General features: G+C 44.6%; 1 long non-coding RNA gene across 2 annotated transcripts; it reads left to right on the forward strand.

Annotated features, from left to right (window-relative positions):
- Nucleotides 1-26,520, forward strand: LOC119649783. 2 transcript variants are annotated; one of them, XR_005249186.1, is made up of 3 exons: nt 1-132; nt 213-395; nt 26,341-26,520. It is a non-coding gene; the product is annotated as an uncharacterized LOC119649783 (long non-coding RNA). The 2 variants fall into 2 exon arrangements; XR_005249185.1 differs by having other exon boundaries at nt 14-132; nt 216-395.

A 26,520-nucleotide genomic window follows, 5' to 3' on the forward strand; every position in this document is an offset into this window, starting at 1 on the left:
CTAATTAACGGCGGGAGATTGTAAACTTTGTGAGCGAGGCGGTGGAAAGTGAGGAATGCTTCCGAGAGAAGGACGAAGAGGAACCGCTGGCGGAGGAGTTAATTCGTATTGCCTGATTCACGTTGTTTTGAGGTTGGTGATTTTTATTTTTAAAAGTAATTTGCACAAACGTTTCCATCTCAATTTTTCCGGGAACAATTTATCTGTGGAAGCAGTGAAAGCGATTTCGGGCAGGAAAATAGGAATCCGCCGTCGAAGAAGGCGAAGTAAACTAAAGGGGAGAGTTGGTCTTGCACTTTTGCAGGGGGATGTTAAGGTGATTTGAAAAGAAAAGGAGATCGAGAAATTATCTGAAGAGTCTTCTGAAAAGAAAGAAAGAGCCGGTCCGGAAAAAGGTAACTACGGAAAATTTCTTATGTTTCTCGCTGCTCTTGTGATAAGTCAAATTGTATTCCGGTGTTATGGAAAATAGATAAAATAGTTTCACTAGAATGATTTGCGGTTGAGTTTTAGTGTGCGGCGTACGAAGAATATCGCATTTGTTGCTTTCGAGAATTTCTGGTCGGAATGTGTGAGGCGCTGGGAAGACTCAGGAAATAAAACAAGCCGGAGGAAAACTTTATTTTTTACCTACGAGGTACCACCTTGAGACGGTGAAAGTGAAATTGTGTATTGGACATGGTAAAATTCGAAAAACATGTCATTAGCAAGGATCACAGCCGTTATTTCGAGTATCTGTGAGTCAGGAAGAGTGTAAAATTATTCATGGCAAAGACTAGAAGGTGTGTTTCTTTTGTTAAGAATTTATCACCTATCCTCGAATTGCTTTTTGTGATCAATACAGTAATCACTCGCATGGAGAACTATCCTTCTTCGATGATAACAGTAGCAGCAACAACAGAACTGGCTATGTTGCTACTCCTCAAGTTACAAATCCACAAGATTCGATTAATCGACCTTTTGTAAGAAACTCCTGACTAGATAATCTGACTAAACCCATTCGACATGCATAGCACCTTGAAAATGCGACCCAAATTACATGGGATGAAATGAATCGACACTGAATCCATAATGTTCAGGTACTCACAACTAAAGTACATCACCCAAATAAGTTAATTCAGTATATTTTGACAATATGTATGCTTCTTTATATCTCCCTACATTTTGTTTTTATTGTTGAGATAAAAATAATTTTAAATCCAAAACAAGATCTACATTTCATGAAACCAACAACTCCCAAAGGTTACGAAAAAAGTGTAAGTTTTTCCTCCTAAACACAAAATCTTACTAAAATCGGTTTACTGTCTGTCTGTCTGTCTCTCGTCTTTTTTTTTTTTTGAGGAAGTGGAAATCTTCAAAAGACACTGGTCTGGACACACCAGCGTGTGGGATTTTTATTCATTAAAACAAAACCCCGACTCTCTCCCTGCCCCGTGGAACCACCCTAAGGTATTACATCACGGCGCGGAGTCAGATCACTCTAGCTTAGTCACATTTCTTCTATACGCGGCGCATGTGACCACGTTTTTCTCCTTTCCTCTGCCTTTCGCAATTTATTTTGAATAGATGCGGCCATGGAGTTGACCGCATCCCAATTCTCTTGATGTGCTAACATTTTCGGCACCAGATTTTCTGGTACCAGCACCTCTCCTAGAGTCTTCTCTAGATTCCTCCTTTCTTCCGCAAATCTCGGACAGTGGAAGAATTCATGTTCTGGGTCCTCTGGGACTCCATCACAATTTTGACAGTCGGGTGAGGTCTCCAATTTAAACCTGTGAAAGTATTGGAGATATCCTCCATGCGCGTGGGAAACTGGGTGAGATTACAATTAATCTTACCGTGTCGTCTCTCCAACCACTGCTTGATGGCAGGAATGAGCCTGTGAGTCCACCGACCCTTTCCCAGGCATTCCCACCGCTCTTGCCATCTATTTATGGATCTCTCCCTCTCAGCGTTCTTCGTCTGCGATAAGGGAGAGATTGGCTTCGCATGGTATATATTCGCCATCTCATCTGCCAAGATGTCAATCGGCATCATTCCAGAGATGACGAATGCTGCATCATCTGAGACAGTCCTGAAGGCAGAGCATACCCTCAGAGCCGTCCTCCTGTAGACTCAATTCAGTTTGCTAGTGTTAACTGACATCCGCAACGCCTCGCTCCAAACTGGAGTCGCATAGAGCATGATTGAGGTCACCACCCTGGCTATAAGCAACCTAAAGGTATGCCGTAGCGCTCCCACGTTCGGCATCATCCTCGCCAGGGCCATACTAACAGTGGATGATTTATCACAAACATACTGTACGTGTTGCTTATAGCTGAGCTTTCTGTCTATCACCACCCCCAAGTATTTGATGGTCGGCTTGGAAGTGATGATATAATTCCCGATGCTAACACAGGCGTAATTTCTCTTCCGGCGCTTCGTGATGAGGACCGCTTCTGTTTTTTCCTCCGCAAGCGTCAAACCAGAGCTCTCCAACCAGCATTTGCCAGCACTGATTGCTTCACTTGAGTATAATTCAGCATCTTCGAGATGCTTTGCGACAACAACCAGTGTTATGTCGTCAGCGTAACCCACCACTGTGGCTTCCTCCGGAAGGGGAAGATTAAGTACATCGTTGTGCATGATGTTCCACAGTAGTGGGCCCAATACGGAGCCCTGCGGGACACCCGCGGAAACAACATACTCCTGGGGTCCGTCTTCAGTGTCATACCAGAGCCTCCTTTCAGTTAAGTAACTATTGACGATAGCAGCAAGATAGGCGGGAATACCAACCTTCACTAGGGATTTGCGTATTAGATTCCAATTAGCCGAATTGAATGCATTTTTCACGTCCAGGGTTATTAGCACGCAATATTTGCTGGTACTACCCTTTCCGTGAATTGCATCTTCGGCGAAGCCAGTAACCAATTTGATGGCCTCAATGGTTGATCTGGCTTTTCGGAACCCATACTGCCGATCTGAAAGGCCGCCTTGGCTCTCAACAACCGGGGGTAATCTATTATAGATTACCCGCTCCAACATCTTCCCCACCGTGTCCAAAAGACATATGGGTCGGTATGACGATGGTTCACCTGGAGGTTTACCAGGCTTAGGCAGAAGTACCAACTTCTGTCGCTTCCAAGCCGCCGGAAATATTCCTTCGGACATGCACGCTTCGAACAACTCAGCGAACATGTCCGGCCTGGATTTCACGGCAAGCTTAAGGGCCTTATTCGGTACTCCGTCCAGACCCGGCGCTTTATTGTCTCCTATTCTGCCGCAGATCTCCAGCAGTTCGTCTCTGGTGACTGGAGGAATTACCGTCACATTCAGAGGTGGTTGGAATATGTCGGTGCTCTCCTTTTACCGGGGGAATAACCCCTGGATGATTTTCAGCAAGAGGGTGGGACACGTGATCTGCGGAGAGGAGCGGCCTCTGAATCGTCCCATCACTATTCTATAAGCACTCCCCCACGGGTTTATGTCCGCTTCTAAGCAGAGCTCCTTAAAGCATTTCACCTTGCTTCGCTGGATGGCGAGCTTGAGGGTTTTGCGGGCTGCCTTATAGGCGCACTCTTTCTGCCCCTGATCGATTCTACCTACCGCCCTCTGAGCCGCTCTTCTGGCTCGGTGGCAGGCTGATCGAAGACCGGTCAGTTCATCATTCCACGAGTAGTTTGGTCTTCTACTGGGGAATGAGCACCTCCTAGGCATGGACGCGTCACGTGCTTTGGCGATGCATTGAGCCAGATGGACGGCTCTTTCCGTAGAGGCGCCTGCTTTATCAGGTTGATCTACCACACCTGTATGAAGGTCTGCTCATCCAAAGATTTTGCAGACCAGCCTGAAATCTTTTTCGCTTTCGGGTATGATAGCTCTTTGCCCTGTGGCTCGACACATGTCTCAAAGAAGATTGCCTGGTGATCGCTGTGGGTGTAGCGTTCACTGACGCACCAGGACAAACCACGTGCCAGGGAAGGGCTGATAAAGGTCAGGTCTACAACCGAGCCTGCCCCCCTTTCTGAAAGGTGTTTACGGCACCTTCGTTAGCCGAAACCATGTCCATCTGCGCAAAAGCCTCTAATAGACTGCGCCCCTTAGCATTTGATTCTCTGCTGCTTCATTCTAGGGCCCAAGCTTTGAAATCACCAGCAATCACCTTTGGACTTCGTCCCCTTGCGTCGAGAACAAGATTATCAAACATTTGCTCGAATTCAGGCAGTGGCAAACTTGGTGGGGCGTAGCAGCTGTATACATATACACCACTTATTTTCGCCCACACAAAGCCACTGGCTGCCCGACTTGCAGTACATTGTATGGCCTGTCGACCACAAGCCCATATCGCCGCTCCACCAGTCGAATCTTTGACCCATACGCCACCGTGACGGTTTCTATACGTTTCGCTTATGATGGCAACTTCCATGTTAGATTCGAACGTGGTCTGCTCAAGTAAATCTTGAGCGACCCTGCAATGATTGAGGTTTATTTGAATAAACCTCATTTTCTCATTGCAGTGAGCGCCTTCCTAAATTCCGGACATTTGCCATTTCCGGCAATGTGCCGGTTATCCTTTCCCTCTTTTGCTTCGCACAATAGGCATTTGGGGTCCCTATTGCACTCTCTGGCAATATGGCCTTTCTCCCCACACCTTCTGCATCGATCGGACCGATCAATGCTGCTGGTGCATGCTTTCGCGAAGTGCCCAAACATGAGGCATTTAAAGCACCTCTTTTGTGAAGTTTGCTCCCTTAAACGGCAGACAACCCATCCAATCCGAACCCTTCCGGCAGCTAACAACATCTGCGTTGCCTCCGCTGGCACTCGTATGGTGGCCGTTTGAGTGCCACCATAAGCTTTCCGTAGACCGACAACAGACTCCTCTGTAAGTTCTTTTAACTTGAATTGCTCCTTCAGAGCAGTGCAAATTTCTCCTTTCAATGTAACTTCATCGAGATCCTTACATTGTAACTGTCTGTCTATCTGTCCGTCTGTCTGTCTGTCTGGCCGTCACACGCATTTTTCTCGGAGACGGTTGTAGCGATTGACACAAAATTTGGTAGAAAGATGGAAACTGTGAATGCTCATGCATATAGTGAGATACATCCTTTTACGTTGAATTTAAGGGGGGGTCCCCATACATGCAAAAGGAGGGTGTAAATTTTTTTTTCATCAAATATAGTCATGTGGGGTATCAAATTAAAGGTTAGTACTTTTCGAAGCCGGTCTTAGTTTTGACATTTGTTAGAAAGGTGGGGAGTGCGGGGAGTTCAAAGTGATCATTTCTTTAACGAACCCATTCTCAGAAACTACCCAACCGAAAAATCTGAAAAAAATCAGGGGGCTGCCACTATATGGTGCCTAGGCTCCGAAATACCCCCCATACCGATAACTGTTCAAATGTAGTAAATAATAGTATATTACTATAATTTTTAGTAATTGGCAGGAAAACCTCCCCTTAAGTTCACCCTAGAATCACAAAATTTTGCAATAGTGTAGGCTACATCAAAGAGCATGATCTTACCAAATTTTCTCAAAATTGAACTATTACTAACAAAGTTATAATAGGTCAAAGCTGTCGCTTCAGTACAAATTCAAGAGTTTGAATGTCAATATCACTTGAAAATGAGTATATGCATATATTACGTGCTACATACTAATGGGACAAATGCGCACTCACATCTCTATATGAACGAAATACACAAAACCTTTTATACCTGATGCGTCTAGCTTCCGGTTTCCCGACTTGTTTTTTCTTATTTTTATTCCATTATTTTTTCCGAGTTGTCATAATCTCGACAGATGCCGGATATTTAGTGGAAAGCATATAGGCTCGGACGATTCTACCTGCTTAAATTATAAAAAGGCGCTGGTGGTAGTGGCCGGTGGAAGGTCAATCGGAGAATCCGTTGAGAACTCCCCACATCGAGCACAAATGGCGTATTTCTGCATGATTTGAACCAGACTGTACGAAAGTCCCAGGACATCAAGGTAAGCCGTGAGGGATTTAGGTACAATACCTGTAGCTGGCAATATTATGAGAACTACAACCACCCACTCGAGGCGCCAAATTGTTTTATTTCTCGAGCCAATGGCTCCTAGTTCATATTCTTCTCCACGTATTTCCGTTCATTGTTGCTATTATGAGGGACAGCAACATCAATAACATCTTGTCACCGCACGTCAGGCTTGTTGTGTGGAATGTGCCGATCAGTTAGAACTTGTCGGTCCCAATACATGCCGTAAGCAGAACGATCAAGTGCTAACTATGGGTCGTTTCGATAAATCGGAGATGTTCCCGTGATCAGCCCATGCTTCACGATGAATTTTGCCACCTTTTTGGGTTTTTGAGATAGCTCTTCCCTCTACGTCGTCTTCGGCCACACAGGATGGTAGTATGATCATCTTATACTTCATTACTTTCATTACAAGTTCATAAAGCTCAGATCATACATTAGGCCCCATTATATTATCCCATGTCCATAGCGTAGGCTTAGTTTCCTATCTGGCAGGCTCTTAAGAACTTGGGGTGTGAAGCAGAGAGACTGCACTCCCTTTGAGGAAGAAGTTTTCGAGGACGCCGAAAACATGCATCATCTGCAGGACAGATCAAGACCTTTTTGCTTCCACCCCTTAAATTATTTTTTATAGATTTCAAAACCACTGCATCTGAGTCGGGTTCAAATCGCAAGCGTTCCCCGATATGAGATTACACTAAGAACAGCAAGCTAATGTAGGTGATAGTTGATGTGAAATTTGGGGAGTCGCAGCTCTCCAACTCTGCGAGAAACCGCGCCCACAACACGTAAGCGAAGGCAGCCAGTGTTTTCCACGTTACACGCATACAAAAGACAGCTCCATCTACTGCGAGGCGCTATAAACTGCAGACACTTTTAAACCTGTTACCATTCTCGCTAGGATCGCCAGGGCCAAGCCCCTATACCATATTCGAGCATGATGTTCGCAGAGTCCACCTTCACCACGATCTCAATATCATTTTTAGGAAGTCCCTCGCGGTTCTCATAAACTTTGATCCACCATCACATTCACGTTTGCTTATACCAGGCTTTCCAGAGCACAGTGCACAGTGCAAAGTGCACAAGGGTGACAAGTGCTCTCCAGCATCTCAACATCTAACGTGTGACACTAAAACTTATGCACAAGTCATGGAAAGCGATCGTTTTCAGGACCCTCGTTACAGATGTCAAAGTCCAGAGAAGCCCTCAACTACTACGCGAGCCTGTCACATAGCCATTCAGATTATCGTGACTCGTCCCTCCTCTTTTCTGAAACGGGCTTCGAATCGTCTTTGGCGGAGTTTAATCCTCCATGATGGCACAAGACAGCAAACCAAAAAACAGTCCCTGTCCCATGCTTGCTGGCTAGAGAAGTACCAACGCACTTTTATATTGCAACGCAAGTTTAATACTATTGCCGCCCAATGTGGGACATATGGATATGGAAGAAGTAAATAAAAGAAAATTCTGAAAAGAGATTCTCGCTCAATAACTTCTTTTGACGTTAAACTAGCACTTAGTTCACTTTCATGAAAATAATGATTTAAATTAAAAACTCTCGGAGGCTCGACTCTCTAGCGAGTGGTCTATAGGCAATATGACGTAATTAACGCCACTATAGCCGGTCTCAAGCCCGTTTGACAGAGGTGGAAGGAAGAGTCACTATAATCTTGTAACACACAACTAATGATCGAAACTCTTAAAACGAGAAATCATTGCCCCATGTACTCAAAATATTCCCTGCTTATATATTATAGAAAGGCGACTGCAAAAGGAATTGTCGAAGTTGTTATGCTTCGGATCTCTTGGTTCGGTTTACGATTGGATTTTGGAATGTCCGAAAATTTTTACACGACGATATTGAGACGCCCCAAAATGCTCGCTTGCTTCAACGTCAGCACAAATTCCATCGATAGAGAAGTCAAGCGGAACAAGTTGGTAGGACTGTGGGGAGCCTTCCTATCCTTCTTGCCCCATGCTATTGTATTCTGACAAGTTTGGCGCGTGTATCTGATGTGGAATTCGTGCTAACAACATCCGCTAAGTTGGTCCTCTTATTCTAGGAACCACAGAATCTCAATAATGCAGTGTTACGCACCAACGAAGCCTTCCGATGCCGATGAGACGAAGGCTCACTTTGAGCAACTCGATGCTATCAAGCCTGCTAAAATTCACATTTTAATCATAATGGGTGATCTGAATGCGGTGAGGTGGGGAGTGGGTCAAGAAAGCGCAGCAACTTTGCAATCTAGCAGATTACTCACTGAGGAAAATATCACCACACCTGACAGTTTGGTTTAAAATGCAAATCGAAAAATGGAATTTGAGATCTGCTACAGATAACCGCCAGGAGTCGTCTGAATTGGTGGCTGGGTCGGACTCCCTTAATGGACAGCACGATGTCGAAACCGCTAGTCCTTGGGCGGTTCGACGTCTAGGCGCCACGATGACCAAGATCATTGCTTCGCCTGCTGCGGCTGTTTCTGTGGCGACACTTTAGCAGGTTGACGTAGGAAGCGGATTAAGTGGAATGAGGAAATGAACCTCTTCATCATCCGCGCCTACTACGAAATAACGGCGGGAGCAGGTACAACATCTTACCACCTCTTGTTTCACCCGAGATTCGCCTCGTCTCGATTCCCGCAATTCGTGCACGTGACTGTGCAGAGAATCGCAGACCAGTACCCCTTTAGAATTCCCAGCGACACAATCGCTACCACCATCAGAGAACGTGTTCAATTTGAGGTCACCGTGTAAACTGTTGACCAACAACACCACGCGGCACTGCAGGCAACAGTTTCACTACTCGCCAAAGCACTCTCATTTACCGTCCGACTGAGGTCTTCTCTGACGTTCGGGATGAATCCCAAAAAGCGTATATAGAATTCTCGGAAATGGATCCTTTGCATAGACCGGGTATTCCCATCAAATCAATAATAAAGGTTGCATCTCGATTGTGTGCTGATATATCGCTGATGCAAATACAATCACTTGTGTTTTGTAGTGCAGTTGCGGCTGTCAGATTGCATGGTCAGCAGATTCATTTTCGCGTTATTAGTTTGAGTGACCGAGGAAATCCACCATGGAAAATTGGTCTGCAACGTCAGCGAGACTCGGAAAGGCAGGACATTACTAGACTGATTCAAAGTGCAAAGGGTTTACGGAAGCTATGTCATCCCCATTGAAATATCCGTAGTTGAAATTCTGAACACACTAAAGTAGAAATTTTCTGCCGTATGCAGTCGGTTACGACGATATGGCGAAAGTCGGAGTGACTACGTGTTCAAAATGCAAAGTCCGCGTTGAATCAGTGGAGTTTTTTCAGATCACTCAACGAATCCTAACAGATCGTCCAGATAGTACAGTTTCCGGTGACAGAAACAAAAGAATATTAAGGTGGACTTTGGGGGTTACCCGTCCAGAATGCTGAGTGGATTACCACCGAAGGCACCCGCCATGCCACTACGCCTGGCATGAATTGTGCGGATATTGCCGAAGAGGAAGTTCAACGAGCCATAAACAGCTTGAAAAACTAGAGGAGCCTTCAGATTCAGATGAACTTTCGTTCTTTGTGAGATTTAGAAACTATCCCCACAACAAATAGGAGTGTGATGAAGCTCCTCCAATTTCTAAAATTGGTGTAATACTGTGCAAGTTCGTGGTAGTGGACAATTTTGCAAGAATTAAATGGTCATTTTGCGCATTTTTCAGGCCGAAATATAACTCCATTCTCCATTTAAAAATATAGCAGATATGTATGTGAGTAGGTCCCAAACTTGAAAAATCATGTTTAATGTTACATTGTTTGATGTGTAACCATAATATAGCTTTAAAACAACTCTCTCTACTCGCTTGTTTAAAGACTTTATTAAAATCGGTTCATTAGACCGACATCTAGTTAGATGTCGACAGTTGTCCATCTATCCTCTTTTTTGAGGAGATGGAAATCTTCAAAAGGCACTGACCTGGACATACCAGTGTAAGTGCTTTTACGGATTAAAATCACTTCTGACTCTCCCCGCACCCTGGAACCGCCATACGGTATTACATTACAGCTCTATTTTCTTCTCAACACCATATTTATTAGTCTCCTCTGTCTTTTGCAGTTTGCCCTGGATGAATCCGATCATGGAGTTGATCACATCTGAATCCCCCTCACACGCGAGCCTGTTCCCTCTCCACAAATCTTGGGCAGTGTAGCATTGCACATTCTGGGTCATCTGAGACCCAATTCATCAGCTTAAACTTGAATAGGTGCTAATGATTATAGTTTATTCCAACATCAGTCCATCCCACCACTGCATGAAGGATGCTGAGCGCTGTAAACAACCGGGAAATATACCGTGTAGCTGACTTTCGCGTCTATTAACACTCCCAAGTATTATGACTGGCTTGAAAGGGATGATAATAATAATAATAGTCGTTGGCGCAACGATCCATATTGGGTCAGAGTTTTGAAGTGTGTTAAAGTACTTCATTCAAAACTGTAATGGTACATTGCAGGATAGCTTGTAGCAGGCAATACGATCAGCATTACGCTCGCCCGAGATTATTACCCTGATTTGACTCAGGTACTCATTCACAGCTGATTCGACTGGCATCCGACGCCAAATCATGATACAAATTCGATTCAATGTCCGCTTGCCTGTCACACCCGGTCGGTTACTCGGAAGCGGCTGAACCAATTCTTACGAAAATTAGTGAGAGGGCATGACCTGTGAAAACCTTTACATATAGCAAGGTGGCACCGCTTTGTGTTGAGTTGAGAGGGGGCTTGACCATATATGCGAAAGGGAGGTGTTCATTTTTTTTCACAGAATATGGTCATGTGGAGTATCAAATGAGAGGTACCCGATTAGTACTTCAAACTGACCTTATATCTGGTTCTGGGTAAAACATAGGGGAGCAGGGAAGTAGAATATGTCTCGTTCTCAGAACCTATCCGAAAAATCTGAAAAAATTCACAATCTGTGCCTGAAAATATAACTCATTCCGATACCTTACCAAATAAAATGAATAATTGAAATTTACCCAAGAACCCCCTTACGTTCCTTCTAGAATTACAAAATTTGGTGTCAATATATCTAATAATGTAAAATAATTCTGAAGGGGTTTGAAAGCGATCTAACTGTTACTAAGAAGGCCATAGGAGGTTAAAGTTTTGTATTTCACGTTAATTTATTGCATTCTAAGACTTGCATACAAATGTCCTTAACATAATAAAAAAACAAAATTTTTATACCTGAAGCGCCGAGTTTCCGGTATTCCGACTTGTTTGTTGGTAACCTTGACCAATTCATTGCTTTCGTTTCGATTCACTACGCTAGTCGCCATTTCTCTTTTATTCGGCTACTGATTACCCCGTACTCTCCTTTTGATCGTAGTTCGATGGCAGGTTGTTTAGGTGGTTAGGTGGTTAGTCACACTTTTGGGAGAGCAGGTTTCGGTTTCCCCTTAGAATTTGTTTCTTCCTCTTGTAATCTGTTATAGAGGACTTCCATGTATGTGATGCTCATTGTGCTTGTCCTTGATAAACTGGGGTAGCTCAACTATTTTCATCCCAAGCTGGCTGAAGAGCAATTCCTCTGCATCGGGCTCTGTTCTCTACGAGTCCCGGCGTGATTACTGCTTTTACATATTCTTTAATTTTTGGCATATCTTGGCCATCCCTGCACTTTATCTTGATGTCACCATGTCCAAATTGTCCACCACCGTTGGTGGTTTTGCGTTCTGGGTATCTTTCTCACATCCATTTGGTGCACGCACCAGAGATGCGTATGCCTCAATCTGTCACGTCAAACCACGCCTAACGGGAAATCTTTCAATTACTCACAGGTCTACCTGTCTGTGTGTCTGACTGACTCCGCTTGTCTCCGCATTTGCCTTGAAAACGGTCATACCTATTAACATGAAATTTGGTAATTGAAACTATGAACTTACAAAAATGTTGTTCACTATATTCCCCCATATATGCCAAAGGGTGGCGTAAAATTTTGTTTCGTGAATATAGCTAAGTGGGGAATCAAATGAAGGTTCTCGACTAGTAATCGTTGCTAGATATTAGTTTTAACACTCATTTGAAATGGGGAGAATGCGGAGGTGAAGAGAAGATCATTTAAATTCAAGCGACCGCTGTTAGAAACTACCCAGCCAAGAGAAATCATGGTGATACCCTCTGTTCCTAGTGGATTTGAAAGCTTATCTTGATCTATTGCTAACTTGTACGAGTCATTGGGGCGAGCACTGAAAGCGAGTGTTCTCCAATGATACTGGCGTCTTCACGCCAAAATAATGTCTTCACCCCACTTGGACGTTTTAACAAACTAGAGGCCAACGCCTTCAATAGCACCAAACCAAACGCTCGTATGTATGTATGACTAGAATCGTGTAACCGATATCCTACCATATGGTAGGGGAAAAGTATTGGTGGAAGAACCAACTCGCTCCAGTAGACAGAATTGCATTCAATCTACCGGCGTGTGCACTGGCAGTCAGTTCTCTACTGGAATACAAATTCATGTGTAAGTAATTAGCATCGTGTAAAGTAGCCTTTATTCTTAAAATCTTCTTTTTCTTCTTCCTTTGAGCGGTTCACAAGTGGCGTCGGCGCGTCGTCATCAGTTTAGCCATTTGGTTTTATCAAATGCCTGATCTGGATGCAATCGCGAGGGTTTCAAATCCCCATCCAGCGTCTTAGGCCACTGCTTTTTCGGCCGGCCTTACAATCGACTTCGATGTTCAGACCAATATCGGCGAGTGAATTATCGTTAGCGCGAATTACGAGACCATACCATCGAAGAAGCCTCTTTCGCAATTTTTTCACGATCGATGCAACTCCATATTGGTTGCGGATATCCTCATTTCGGATGTGATCAAAACGTGTCACGCTACTAGTTCAACGCAACATCTTTGTCTCCGTTATCAAAAGACGCCGTTTATTGTCCTTTGTAGTCGGCCAACACTCAGAACCGTAGAAGGCGATAGTAAGGACGACATCGCGGTAAATTTTAGATTTCATACGTTCGCTTATACGTCGATCACAAGGACTACCAGTTGTGTAACGCCACTTCATCCAGATTGCGCTAGTGCGTGAAGCAATTTCATAACGTGACTGATGGCATTGACCCGAGATATTTAAATCGCTCAGTTCTGGACAGGTCATTGCGGCTAACAGTGATTGTGCCTGTTTCATGGGGATTGGTCATAAAGATTCAATCTGAGGCCGTGTTGAGTCTTTATTCTCAAAATGATTAATTGAAATCATCTACGATGTTTTCAAAGTCAAGCCGATGAAACGAATCAGTCTTTATTAATTAGCTTCTACCAACAATCTTAATTCAATCTCTTAACATTGACATACATGTCTATATACATATATAACTATATTTGGGTCCTGGTAATTTTTCGTTTTGTTTCAGGTAAGTTTATTTATGTATGTAGGATTATCACTGTTACTATTGCATAGCAGTATGAGAATTTCCTGCAATATACGCTATTAACCATTTACGTGCACTTCATGGGTATTTCTTGCATTAGACTGCCAAAGAGACTTGTTCGTGTAGACCACTATTCGTATCAAATTTAAATCATCTAATCGATCTATTAATAGTTCAGTTCCGTTGGTGCATAATCGTCCGCCTCCGAGTACACTCCAAGTTGCGATTGCTCAATAATTCATTCTAAGCTTCCAGAAGTCCTTTCCTCCCTCGATGTGCATGCTTAAGAGGGCTGGCAAACTCCTCATACTTCAAGTGCCCCATTTCCCGTCGCCATTGATCCATTTGTTTATGCACATCCAACTTCATATTTGCATTCATTCCTAATTTGCATAAGAAAAGAGCAAACATTTAGAAATATACATATCTCAGCTTGCGTGCTCTATTTTCACACATTTAACCTTGTAGAATGCAAAATACTCCTTTTAGAAATTGCTGTAACTGAATTTTAAAAATAGGGTTTTCTATAAATGTCCGCCATTAGGACTCTAAATACCTCACATTATATGCCCCATTCTTAATTACTGGATTTCGCTAACTATGGGCACGCAATCAGTCGACTCCTGCCTATCCTCGTACATTCAACAAGAATGCCTACACGTGGTATTTAAATAGTGTAATCAGTGAAATATTGTTCGTTAATGTAATTAAAAAGGAACGAAATCGCATGCCAGGCTGTCGTGAACAAATCATTTTTTAAACTGCAAATGGAAATCATGCGAAAATGTTGGCTACAAAAAAGCGACCAGCATTGTGATACAATTATATTTTCGTTTAGCCTATGATCTCATATTTACAGTATGGGGTTTTTGATTAAAGCCTGTTGGTGAAAACTCTTGGAGACCCCGGAGTGAATCATAATAAACATGGCTAGAAATGTATCTTTGAAGGAACAAAAGTTATGACTTGAATAACTTCTCAGTGTTCTTTCCATTCATCTGCCTAATTTCATATCGGGCTTTAACATCCAGTAACTTCTCTCTTTCAATCCAGGGTATTAGACCCTATCCTGGATAGGATAGCTGACTGCATTCGAACGAAGCCCCACTGTTAACTGGTCACCTTAAATACTAAATTTGGCTTTATTGTTCTACGGGGCCTATGGTATGGCAAATTTCCAAACCCTCATAATCGTGGAAACCAACTGAACAAGCAACTTAATAAAAAAAATAACAAATATGCGGGACCATACCACACACAAAGTAATCCATCAAGCTGAGGTACAACTCAGTAATACTAATAAGCAGGTGATCATACGCGAGAAAGAAAAAGTTGGAAAGTCAAGCAATGGAGTCAAGCTCAACATAAACCTGCTGCGAAGACCGCAACTAAGGTCCTTGTGGAAGGTGTAAATGGTATCTGCATTATCTGAAGAAATAGGCCCAGCAGAGACTTAAAGCATCAACAGGGGAACCGAATTAGACGAAACCAGCCCACAGAAAGGGAATGCTGCCAACAAACTGAAACGAGAATCTAAGAAGGAGGAAATTCCGGCTAGAACAGGGGCGAACGTAGGAGTCAAGAGGCCATACAGTCAGAATCATTTCCGGAGCAAATGCTTATTCGCGAAGACCAAGAAATCATTGAAGACTTTGACAAGCACTTTTGACTAGGTCTTATTCTGGTAGACTGCGTAATGGAGGGACAACAGGTCCTATTTGCCAGTCTCGAAAAGAGCAGTATTGTCGACGTGTGTTGGCGATGTTATACCAAGGGCTCACATGGGGACATTCTACCTTCCCAAAGCCACAATGGTAAAGACGGAGCATCTTGTTAGCCACTGGTAGAAAGCCTACTAAAATCCTCGAAGGAGACCATCAAGGCCAAAACGGTAGGATCGAGCATCGAAATGGATCAGTTGCTTTTGAAAGAAAAGAAGCTGCACGACCTATACCTGCGTTTTCAGGGAATCAAGGTTGATAGAAAGACACAGGAACATGCCATGCCGGAGGAGGTGAACGGCATTCTGACAATGGAGAAGAGCTGTAAACATTAATGCCAGCATCAAGATAGCACAAGTAAATCTCGACCATGCAAAAGCGCTGTGACGATATGGAAAGACACCAACGAAAGTTTCAAACACCAAAAAAGCACTATCCCGAAGCGAGCCAGCGTAGTGAGGAAATCTCCCGTACTGTTCTACTGCGTGTAGTCGCACGGCACGCACCGCCACGCCCAGCACCCCATGTTCTTCGAATGATCATTGTTTTTATATACGTTTTTATGTACTTCATGGATATAAGCAAATGCAGTTTTATTGCTACGAAAGATTGATCTCCGGACTTCTCGTACCCAATTGCAGAATCGGCAATTATGAACTTTTGCCGATTCTCGCAAACACAAGGTCGAGGATAAGAAACTGTCTGTCTTAGCGGTAATGCAGTACGTAGCAACTGCAGTAATTGCAAGAGTAATTTCCACGGACAACAATGAAATAGTACTTGCTCAAGATCCCTGAGTGTACCGGAGACAGATTCGTGGTCTACAAGGAGCACGTATGCAGATTATTTGAGATTCCTCTTGTAAATCCCAATTTAAAATATATAGTCTTCCAGAGTTACTGGCTTGAGACGTTATGGCTATCGAAGTTTCATTGTAAGGCGGAAAGGGAAACTCAGGTGGCAGGCGTAGCATTGGACTGCTTCCCAGGAGACGATACACCGATCCCAGTGGAAGCAGTCGTTCAGCACTACCACTGCACCTCGGCGACCATGTCAATGCCCATTATGAGATCTAAAAAAGGAAAGACACTAATCAAAAATTTTAGTATTTTTTTCAATATAGCAATAGAAATATATAGTCTTTGAAACACGCCGAAATTTGTGCCACGATCAGCCAATAACCCTAATGAATACTCTTATGAACAGGGGGGCCAAGGATCGCAGAGTCTCTGAAAGGGCCTTTATGTAGGATCGGACTCGGCATCATCGAAGGCAACTCTCAAATGGGAAAGATAGTCTGGAATCCCCCGGGAGATTAGGACTACTTTATAAGGCACCTGGGCAATAACATGGTCTACCTAGAGAAGGGGCGGTGATAAAAAGAACGAACTGGAACAATAAGCAGCGGTAAAATACCTCAAAAGAGACGTCATTGACGCATATGAGGTCAACTAACCGGCCAAGATCGTCACGTCATCATCTAAAAGCCACAATGAGAACAGAGGTCCGAAAACTTTTTAACCGGGCGAAACATACTGAAGAGTAGCCGCAGTATAGAATGTAACTGACGATCTATGTTACCATAGCGGGATCAGGGAAATAAAGCGGAACAGTCTCAGGAAATTCTGTTAAGAGATTAAATAAACTTCAGAAGCATCCAGGCATCACAAAGCTATAGTCAGATAAGAGAATATCCTCTCTCTCGGTGAAGAATTCAGATTCGGACATATACCGACAATTCTTCTCAAAATTTATTTCCCGGAGTCCAATCCCACGGCAGAAGAGAAGAAAATTTTGCCTGATACAATAACAATAACACAATAACAAACACAGGGGTGGTAAGGGGCAGGATGGCCTTGAGAATATCATGGTAGCGAGCAAAAGTAGTCTTTATTCCGAAACGATAGAAAAGATCCTTTTCCACTTAAACCTTTCAGCTTTCTGTGTACTTAAAACGAAAAAGAAAGTTTGGCCGAGTAATTCCTTACATCCACATCGACATACTTCATCATCATTAAAGGCGCAACAACCGGCATCCGGTCTAGGTCTGCCTTAATAACGAACTCCAGACATCCTAGTTTTGCGCTGAGGTCCCCCAATTCGATATCTCCAAAAGCTGTCTGGGGTTCTGACCTACGCCATCGTTCCATCCGAGGCAGGGTCTGCCTCGTTTTCTTTTTCTTCCACATTTGCCCTATAGACTTTTCGGGCGGATTAAATGACCCACCCATCGTAACCTAACCGCGACTTCTGTGCAGTATGTTATGTTGATGCACTGACCACTATGGAAACTGCAAAATTTGCTAATGCATGCCCAAGTTTATGCGGTTGACGTGGCTATGTTAGATGTTCGTCAGGATCTCGTAACGATGTGTAGAAATATACAACGCACCGTTGTTTTGATTGACAGTTTGTTTCGATATGAGCGAACTTCCAGTAAATACAAATAAAACCACAATAGCATTATTTACAAATAGGAGGAAACTCAATGGTCTTTGCCTTTCGGAGATGAGAAATACATCTCTTAAGTAGAAGAACATCCATCGTATCTGGAAACGAAGACAAAAACTAGGGTGAACCGAGAGATGGCGTGGCAGGATACACTGCCGGCTTCAACACCAATGGCTCATAAACAGAACGAAGTTCTGAAGCAGGAGTCCACCTTTCGGATACAAATGAGGAATGAGCTTTCCCTTTGGGACAACATCCAGCTGAGGTGTTTACCATCCTAAGAGCAGCAATCTGCGTGATTGACGGGTGATTAAAGGGCAGGCGCATCACAATCTGTAGCGATGGTTAAACTACATTGAGGTAGTCCTTTGATTATTCAAAAATCCTTCAGAACGTAGAAACTAGTTGAAGTCTATTTTCCGATTCAATGCGGTGGAACTACTCTGGGTACTGGTCACTGTGGTGTAGAGTGAAAAGAAATTTCGGACGCTGAAACAAAAGAGGGTACAATTCCACCTTGCTGGGACCATAACCAGCAATTGGAGTATAAGTAGCATTGACCGGCCAAAATTCACTAGCTGGGCATTTACTCCAAATAGGCATTCTCCAAGTTGATTAGTGTCCCTCCTGTGCTGAATATTTTCTATGTGAATGCCGCGCAAGTGCCTATGCGATTTTGCAGGCCTCACTAGATTCATTTTCTCCCACGGAGAAATCTATGGAAGCCCGGCTCCCCACGTCAGTGGAAAATCTGCACTCAGCGCCTACTGCGCGGTCAGCCAGAAAAAATGCTACAATTCCCTTGAGAACGGCCAGCCTGTATGTGACAACCTTGCCTAATTCTTGCAAAAATAGGAGAAGAAGACTGGGCAGAAGGAAACTCCAATCGGAAAAGGGACAGACGACTACAGGATTGCCTGTCAGAAACTTCCCTTCCACCTTTACCAGGAAACCGGAAGAAATAGATGTTGTTAATGCAGGCGCAACTGGTTTAACACCGCTGTGTGGAGACAGATCCATGCAGTCCAGAAACCGTACCCCTGGAGAGGCTCTCAACCGACGACAGTGGAAAGCAATGACGTTTTTACACCACTAAGTGTGGCGGCAGTTACTGCAGATCAACTATTTACACTCGCACCTTTTCCAGAATAATAAGGGAATGATTGTTAAGATCCTAAGAAACGAGACTACCGCGTGCTTGTAAAAGTAATAAGAATGAAGACTGGTTAAATTTGTGGAACTCACAACCTTTAGAGCATGCTGTGAAGAACTGGAAGGTGAAAGGGAAACTTCCAGGCTGCGCTGAGTCCTTAATAAGGATGAGTCGATCAAGTTGGACTCTTTTAGAAAACCGGATAGAATCTTCGCGAACTCCGGAGTTGAGTCCATCTTGACTCTTTTGAAAGTACACCATCCGGGAGAACAGGTGACAAAAGTGGGAGGGAAAGAATTGACGTTTTCCGCAAACTGTTTAACACGAACCAGAAGACTTGCAAGAGTATCGCGCACATTCTAATTCGCCATAATTCACTCTGGGTATATGTTCAGAATAGGTGTTCTCCAAGATGACACCTATCCATCCTGTAATAAGGAAGTGGAAACACTGAACATTTTCTATGTGAGTGCTTCACCTATGGACGAACCAGGTGTCAGATTTTTAGGGCTGATATGATCCAGCTGCAGTTGATGTGTCACATCCAGTAACAAACCTCCTGCGATAGATAAACGAACCCGAGATATTCCTAGTGCTCAGAGGCTTTATTTCTCCAACTGTCGATTATTTAATGTAGATCGTTCACAAATACTATATTTAACCATAAAAAGGAAGAGAGAATACCTCCCTACGCCCAGATCTTAAGGCGTAAGTAAGTTAATCCGGTTTGAGAATAAATACCATCTTTACGTCATGCCATATATGTAATTGGAATATAAGCTTGTATCAAGCATGCGCAGTATATATTGGACATATATTTAGACCAAAGGATCTAGGGTTTGTATATATAGAACGAGTTACATACTCGTCTTACTCACTCAAGTCATACTATTTTACATGACCAGCCTCTGAGCGGAAGGCTGCATATGGCTGTTCGTCTTTTTTTTTTTTGTGGGGTAGGATAGGTGAATGCATTTACGAACACAGTGTTGGACTCCCGATTCGGTACGTCGTCGGACTACCAACTAAACACCTCCCCATCGTCAAAGAGGTAGCCTGGAATGGTTTGTCACATTACCTCGGGCTAGTCCCGGAACTCTCCCGCTTTGCGGAGCCTTCAAATCAGGGAATTCCTTTCACCAACGGGAGGGGAGAGGAGGAAGGGAACTGTCAGTTCAAGGGACCCCCTGCCATCCGGCTCCTCCACCGGTCGAGTTCTATCTTCTTAGCAACGAGAATGGCCCGAACGTAATGGGCAACACGGTTCCAGCTGTCAGCAGTCCTCAGCATCTCTTCCACAATGTTGTCTGGAGAGAGATCCCCTGTGTTTAAATAGAGCTGCTGACGAACCCCATCCCACCTTCCACAAGAAAAAAAAGTGTGGTGGGCGTCGTCCACAACTCCATTGCAAAACACACAATCCGGAGAACGCGCCTTTCCAATCTTGTGCAGGTAAGACTGGAAACCTCCATTCCCACTTAAAAATTGGGTAAGGAAGTAGTCAGTCTCACCATGCTTCCGATTCAGCAAGGCACCTAAGTTGCCAATGAGCCGCGCAGTCCATCTGCCTCTAGTTTCATTTTGCCAAGAGAGCTGCCACTCGTCTAGAGTGTGTTTCCGTTCTTCGCGAGCAACCACCTCCCTTGGCTCATCTCCCTTCCGCTTGTATATGGCCTGACGCTCCCTAACAAGAAGGACAACGGGGATAACTCCCGCGATCACCATCACGGCCGGTTCAGAGACAGTGCGGTACGCAGGCGCCACCCGTAAAGCTCCCCGTCTCTGTACTTGCGCAACGCGTTTACGATATACCTCCTTTTTAAAAGCGCCAGTCCATACCTCTGCGCCATAGAGCAGGACAGACTGCGTTGAGCTCATCAGGAGACGTCGCCTACTAGACGTAGGACCCCCAATGTTTGCCATTAGCCTACTTAACGCCGAAAATCCAACCGCAGCCTTGTTCGCTGCTGCTTGGGTTTGCTCAGAAAAGCTCATCTTTGAGTCAAGAGTCAACCCGAGGTACTTTACCGCTGATTTTGACTCGATGATCGACTCGCCGAACGATATGGGACGCAGAGTCGGAATTCTCTTCTTAGTCAGGATGACTACTTCGGTTTTTTCCAGTGCAAGGTTGAAACCATGAGCAGTCATCCATCCGCTTACCCGTCGCATCAATATGCCGAGTCTACTTTGCGCCTGTTCGACAGTGGGTCCAGCAAAAAGCGCTGCGACATCATCTGCGTAGCCGACCAGGCGCGACTCTTCTGGCATGTCGAGTTTAAGCAGACTGTCATAGGTAGCGTTCCAGAGGTCCAGCCCTAGGATGGATCCCTGTGCTACCCCCGACGTGACCTCCATCCCCCTTTGACTCTCTAGTGTTTCATAGAGCAGGGAGCGGTTCCTCAGATAGTCCCTCAAAATCCGTAAGAGATAGTTCGGCACGGGAAAATGCCCTCTTTCAGGCAAGCGTTGAATGCGCCGAGCAGTTTTCTGGTCGGTGTTGGAATACCAGTTTGCATACCTCTGCTGGAATCCCATCGGGTCCAGGCGCCTTCTTGTTTTTCATAGAGAGGACTGCCTGTTCCCATTCTTTTATAGAGAAAAGTGGACAGTCCTCTACGCTCCCCGCGCCGACGTCACCATCCCATACGGGGTGCGCAGGGAAGAGTGCCCTTACAATGCGGTCCATCTGCTCGGCGTTAAGTGAACAGGGTTTCCACAGAGCCCCGATTTTTCGGGTCACCAGTTTGTAACCGAGTCCCCACGGATCCCCATTCACCTCGTCGACTAGATCTTGCCAGTAGCGAGCTTTGCTCTTGTTTATTACGCTGCGGAGTCTTCTTTTGGCTGATTTGTACTTCATCATTATGGTACATGACCCCCCGCCCCCGGTCGCCTAGACGTTGTGTTAAGCGGCGGAGCCTGTGACGCTCCTTCCGGAGCTCTGCGATTTCCACTGTCCACCAATACATGGAAGGTTTGCCGCGCCTCGATGTCTTCGTGGGTTCATAACTGAATTTACGACAGTGTCAGCTGCGCGCCACCGCCCCCAGGAGTACCCTCACTCGCGGAGAAGTCTTCCAGAACTCGCCATCCATCCACCAGCGACACCAGTGATTCCGACGCGAATGTTACGTCTGAAATGCTTCCTTCGCAGTCTGGGCGCCGGAACGTTGGGGTAGATCCGGTGTTTAGAACTACCAGTCCTGTTCTCGCCGCCATTTCCAGAATTCGTTTCCCTCTGGAATCTATGTGAGGCATGCCCCATTCAAGTGCCCTAGCATTGAAGTCACCCCCGACCAGGATCCGCCCATCCGTGCATAAGATAGCGTCCTCCAAAGCATCAAGCCTTCGACGAATGTCCGGCATCGTCTCATTCGACGTAAGATAGACACTAAAAAACGTTATCCCTGAACACCGAATCCAGACAAAGCCGTCCCCTCGGCCTTGGGCAAGAACCCCCAGGAGGTTGCCGTCCCGAACCCAGATGGCAGCGGTACCTGATATGTCTGGGTACCATGAAACTGGGCCCTTGTTTCGGTACTGCTCACTGATGAGTACTAAATCAGCTTTGATCTCCGCAGCGAACTGCGCTAGCAACTCGTGAGCGGTTGCACTCCGGTGCATATTGATTTGTAGGATGCGAATCATGTTGACCGTATCCTAGCTCTTTCCAGTTCTGCTCTGAAAACTGGACACCGCCCGGATCCCACAGTTTGCGCAATGCTCTCATCAGTCGCGTCCGCGTCCCTGCATAGGACGTAGCTTTCCTTTCCATTGCAGGTGTTCGCTTTATGGCCTGCCTGACCGTATTTACGGCATGTTGCCCTTCTGTCAGGTCCCCGACAGTTTGCAGATATGTGCCCATAATCCAAACATCTGTAACATTTGGTTGGGACGGCCCGAATTCGTATTCTACACACTACCCAACCAATTCTTATTTTCCCGCTGTTTAGAAGCTTCCTCGCGTATTGCTCGGCAACTTCCACCACAGCGAGTTTTTGGCCTCGGGAGTTCGCGGAGGTGATACCAATCCGGACATTGGTTACCTCCGGGCATTCGCGTTTGATGGCCTCTTCTACCTCGTTCTTTTCCGTGAGACAGTCAAGGTCTCGGATTTCCAGGCTGGAAACCAAAGCTTTTTCTCCCAGAAGCCCCTTGACTGCTTCACAAAACGTGACTTTATTTATAGTCTTCGGGCCTAGTTCGACTAATACTCCACCACCCTTCGTTTTACGTATGGAAGACACTTCCGCTCCGTTTTCTTCGGGTTTGATTTTGTAACGGATTTCGCTGAGGACTTCCGCAAAAGTCTTGCTTTCCGCCGGCTTAATAAGCAAAGCTGGCGGTCTAATCCTCCTTTGTCTCCCCACCTTTTCTTTTGGTACTCCGTCCTTCGTGTCCGCCTTAGTTTTAGGCAGAGGTTTTTCTGATGGCGCGACGTGTTGTTGTCTTTTGATCCTCTTCGCCTTCTTCTTTTCACCTAGGACGCAATATTATGCCAGCTAGGGGGTCAGAGCTACTTGCTCGGGCACCTCGGGGACGCCACTCCCCGTATCGTAAACGACCCGTGAAGGATCGTTGACGATCCCTGAGGGAATGGCTGTTCGCCTTGGACCGTGATTATGTAAGCATTTCAAGCAGATGGTTTGCTATTTACTGATTGCTTTCTGTATACTTGCCTTTCTGTGAACTTACTTTATTGCTGGAAGCGATCTTTAACATGGATTATTGAAGCTCGAGTTCTAGGCTCCTTGCAAGAACATCTTTACACTCTACGACACTAAGGTTCCCTTGCCACCTGCCACCGTGTAATCAATGACTTCTCAGCTCACCACTTTAGAGAGAGTGGGTTCATTGCAAAAGTTGACGATTTGGAATGGTAGGAAACTAGACATTCTTATATTCTGGATTTATCATGTTTATGCTAGTACTTCCCCACAGATATATTAGGCGTCAACATCACAGCCTACTATTGAATCCGTGGCTTTATTCTTCATATACTGGAGAGGTGCTATGAATATTTCGCTGGAACTTCGTCCTTGTTCTCAAGAAAATAAGCAGGGAGGATATTTTTTATTTCCTTGTTGACTTCTTAGGATTTGAGCGTTGTTGTATCGCCATCACAAAGGTCAACTCGATACAGGCGTGGAGTCTACTACTTCCGTTGGCATTCACTAGGGCGGTATGCTTTTAAAATTAAGTCTCTAATTTACCCACCAACAACCCACAGTTCTTATACAGGGTGCGGTAGCATAACTTCCTTTTTTCAAAACTCAATAAAAACTATTGTATGCATCGGAAAATATTTATTTATTTTTTATAATGTAGGCACATGTCTAAAGTTTTTATTTACATTGTTCTGAAGATCAAATCTGTTAGGTGACGTCCCCAATTCTCCATACATTGCGTAAACCGATTTCTGGCGTTTGTCATGACTCTTGTTAGCATAGCAGGTGTTATGTTGGCAATTTCTTCTTGGATGTTGGTCTTCAAATCTTGTAGGCTTCTTGGACAGTTCACATAAACACGGGATTTCAAAAAACCCCTTAGAAAAAAATCACAAGGGGACAGATCGGGAGAGCGTGCCGGCCATTCCAAATCGCCTCTAATTGAGATAAGGCGCTCTGGAAAGTGTTCCCTCAAAACAGCCATCGATGCTCTTGTTGCACCGTCTTGTTGGAACCAAGTGTCCCCCAAATCCAAATTTTCTAGCCGTGGGAAAAAAAATTCTGGAGCATGTTTACATACCGGTCCGAATTCACTGTCACTGTAACCTCATTTTCCTCAAAAAACCAGGGACCAATAATTCCAGCTGAGGAAATTGCACACCACACTGTGACTTTGGGTGAATGCAAAGGCTTTTAATGCAATTCTCGAGGGTTGGTGTCAGCCCAGTAGCGCATGTTTTGTTTGTTAACCGACCCACACAAATGAAAATGTGCTTCATCGCTAAAAAAAACAATAGCACCCTCGGGAACGACGTCAAGAAGAAGCTCACACACGTTCATCCGAGAATTGAAGTCACGTTCTGAAAGTTCCTGCACTATCGCCATCTTATAGGGATGAAAATGAAGATCATCATGAAGAATTCTTCACACAGAACGATCGGATAGTCCAAGGGCAGATGCGTGTTTGCGCGCAGAACGCCGTGGCGATCGCAACATTGACGCTCTCACTGCTTCAATGTTCTCAGGTGATCTAACGGGCCGAGGAACTCCAGTTCTTCCTTTTGTCGCACTTGCAGTTTGTCTGAATGTAGTAACCCATGTAACAATTGATTTGCAGTCTGGGACGGGAGCCAACGGGGCTAAATTAAAGCGATTCCGAAATGAACGCTGTGTTGCAATAACCGAACATTCGCTTGAAAAGTAAACCTCAACGGCAAAGGCACGCTCCTCACTATTCCAACGCATGATGGCGACTGAACCGTGTCGGAACAAAACTTTACAGTATACCCTCTTTAACGAGACCACTAGCGCTCCGCTATGACATCAACTAACTGAGTGGCGCGCATTTTAAAAAAGGAATTTATGCTGCCACACCCTGTATGAGGTAAGTAAACGTCTTGCAGCAACTTTGATGGCCACTTTACAATACTGGTACGCGTAAAATTGTCAGTTATATCCCAAAAGGACCTCAAAAACTTTGGCTGACTGTAGAAACGTGGAAGCTGATCGATGAACACAAGCAGGGCACAGTACTCTTACCGTGGCAAAGTACAATGGAGGGTGTCAACATTACACATCAAGGTGAAGCTGTTTTGCGCCAATCTCCTCTGTGTGCTGTAATATAGGAGCAAATCTGTTACTACAAAGTTTGAAGCTTTCCCAACTCATACCTACATTTTGTCATTAGGGTACGGCATTTAAGCTCATATTTTGATCGAAATTTCATCTGGAGTATCTTAAAGACCCTTAGAGGAACCATATTTATCTGCCCATTGCTTTTTCCTAATCGCAACATGGAGCTGGAGAGATTTACTTGCAGAAAAGAAAAATAGGAATTGTAAAATTAAATTTCTGCGAAAAGAGCACGATTTCTCTTATATGATCCAGGTGTTAACACGAGCGAACACACCTGCAAAAAACTCCTTGCAAACAGTCAGATAACATGCACTGTAAAAGGAAGGAAAATTTACTTTCACGTGCAGCAGTCTGTGGTCAGACAAACCTATGACAGAGCACACCGTAAAACATTTTAACAAGGATCCAAGCGCAAGGAAGTAGGTAAGCGAACAAGCAAACGTAGAAAGGGAGCTGATTTCCGATGAAATCACCCTTGATAGCCACCATTAAAACGCAACTCCGACCGAGTGCTAAGCTTTTGTTACTTCATTCTTTCGCTTTATTGTCGAATTGCATGTTCCGCTATGATCTCCCTGCGATAAGGACGAGTAACTGTTACGATTTCCGAGGTGCTTGGGGGTAGGTCACGACATCTGCAGTGTTTCATAAAAATATCTTAACTTTCCTGCACGTTCTCGCGTTCTTTATGCAATTCCAGCACCATTTCAACCGAGCACTTACACTAGTGGCAGCCAATTTTCATATTCTTCCTTTTTTCTCAATTTTCATTCACAGACTCTTGCAGACACACAAGCGAAAAGAAAGGAAAATCGTTATGCCTGCCTAAATATACGAATTATCGTCTACATAATCGGAACAATTTTCACCCCAAAAAGATGAACGCACTTGAGCGAAATGGAAAAGAACCCGTTCCAGCAATTGATCCTGATTACTCTGTCTATTATGATGATGACA

This window comes from Hermetia illucens, chromosome 2 (assembly GCF_905115235.1).
Source record: "Hermetia illucens chromosome 2, iHerIll2.2.curated.20191125, whole genome shotgun sequence".
Lineage (NCBI taxonomy): Eukaryota > Metazoa > Arthropoda > Insecta > Diptera > Stratiomyidae > Hermetia > Hermetia illucens.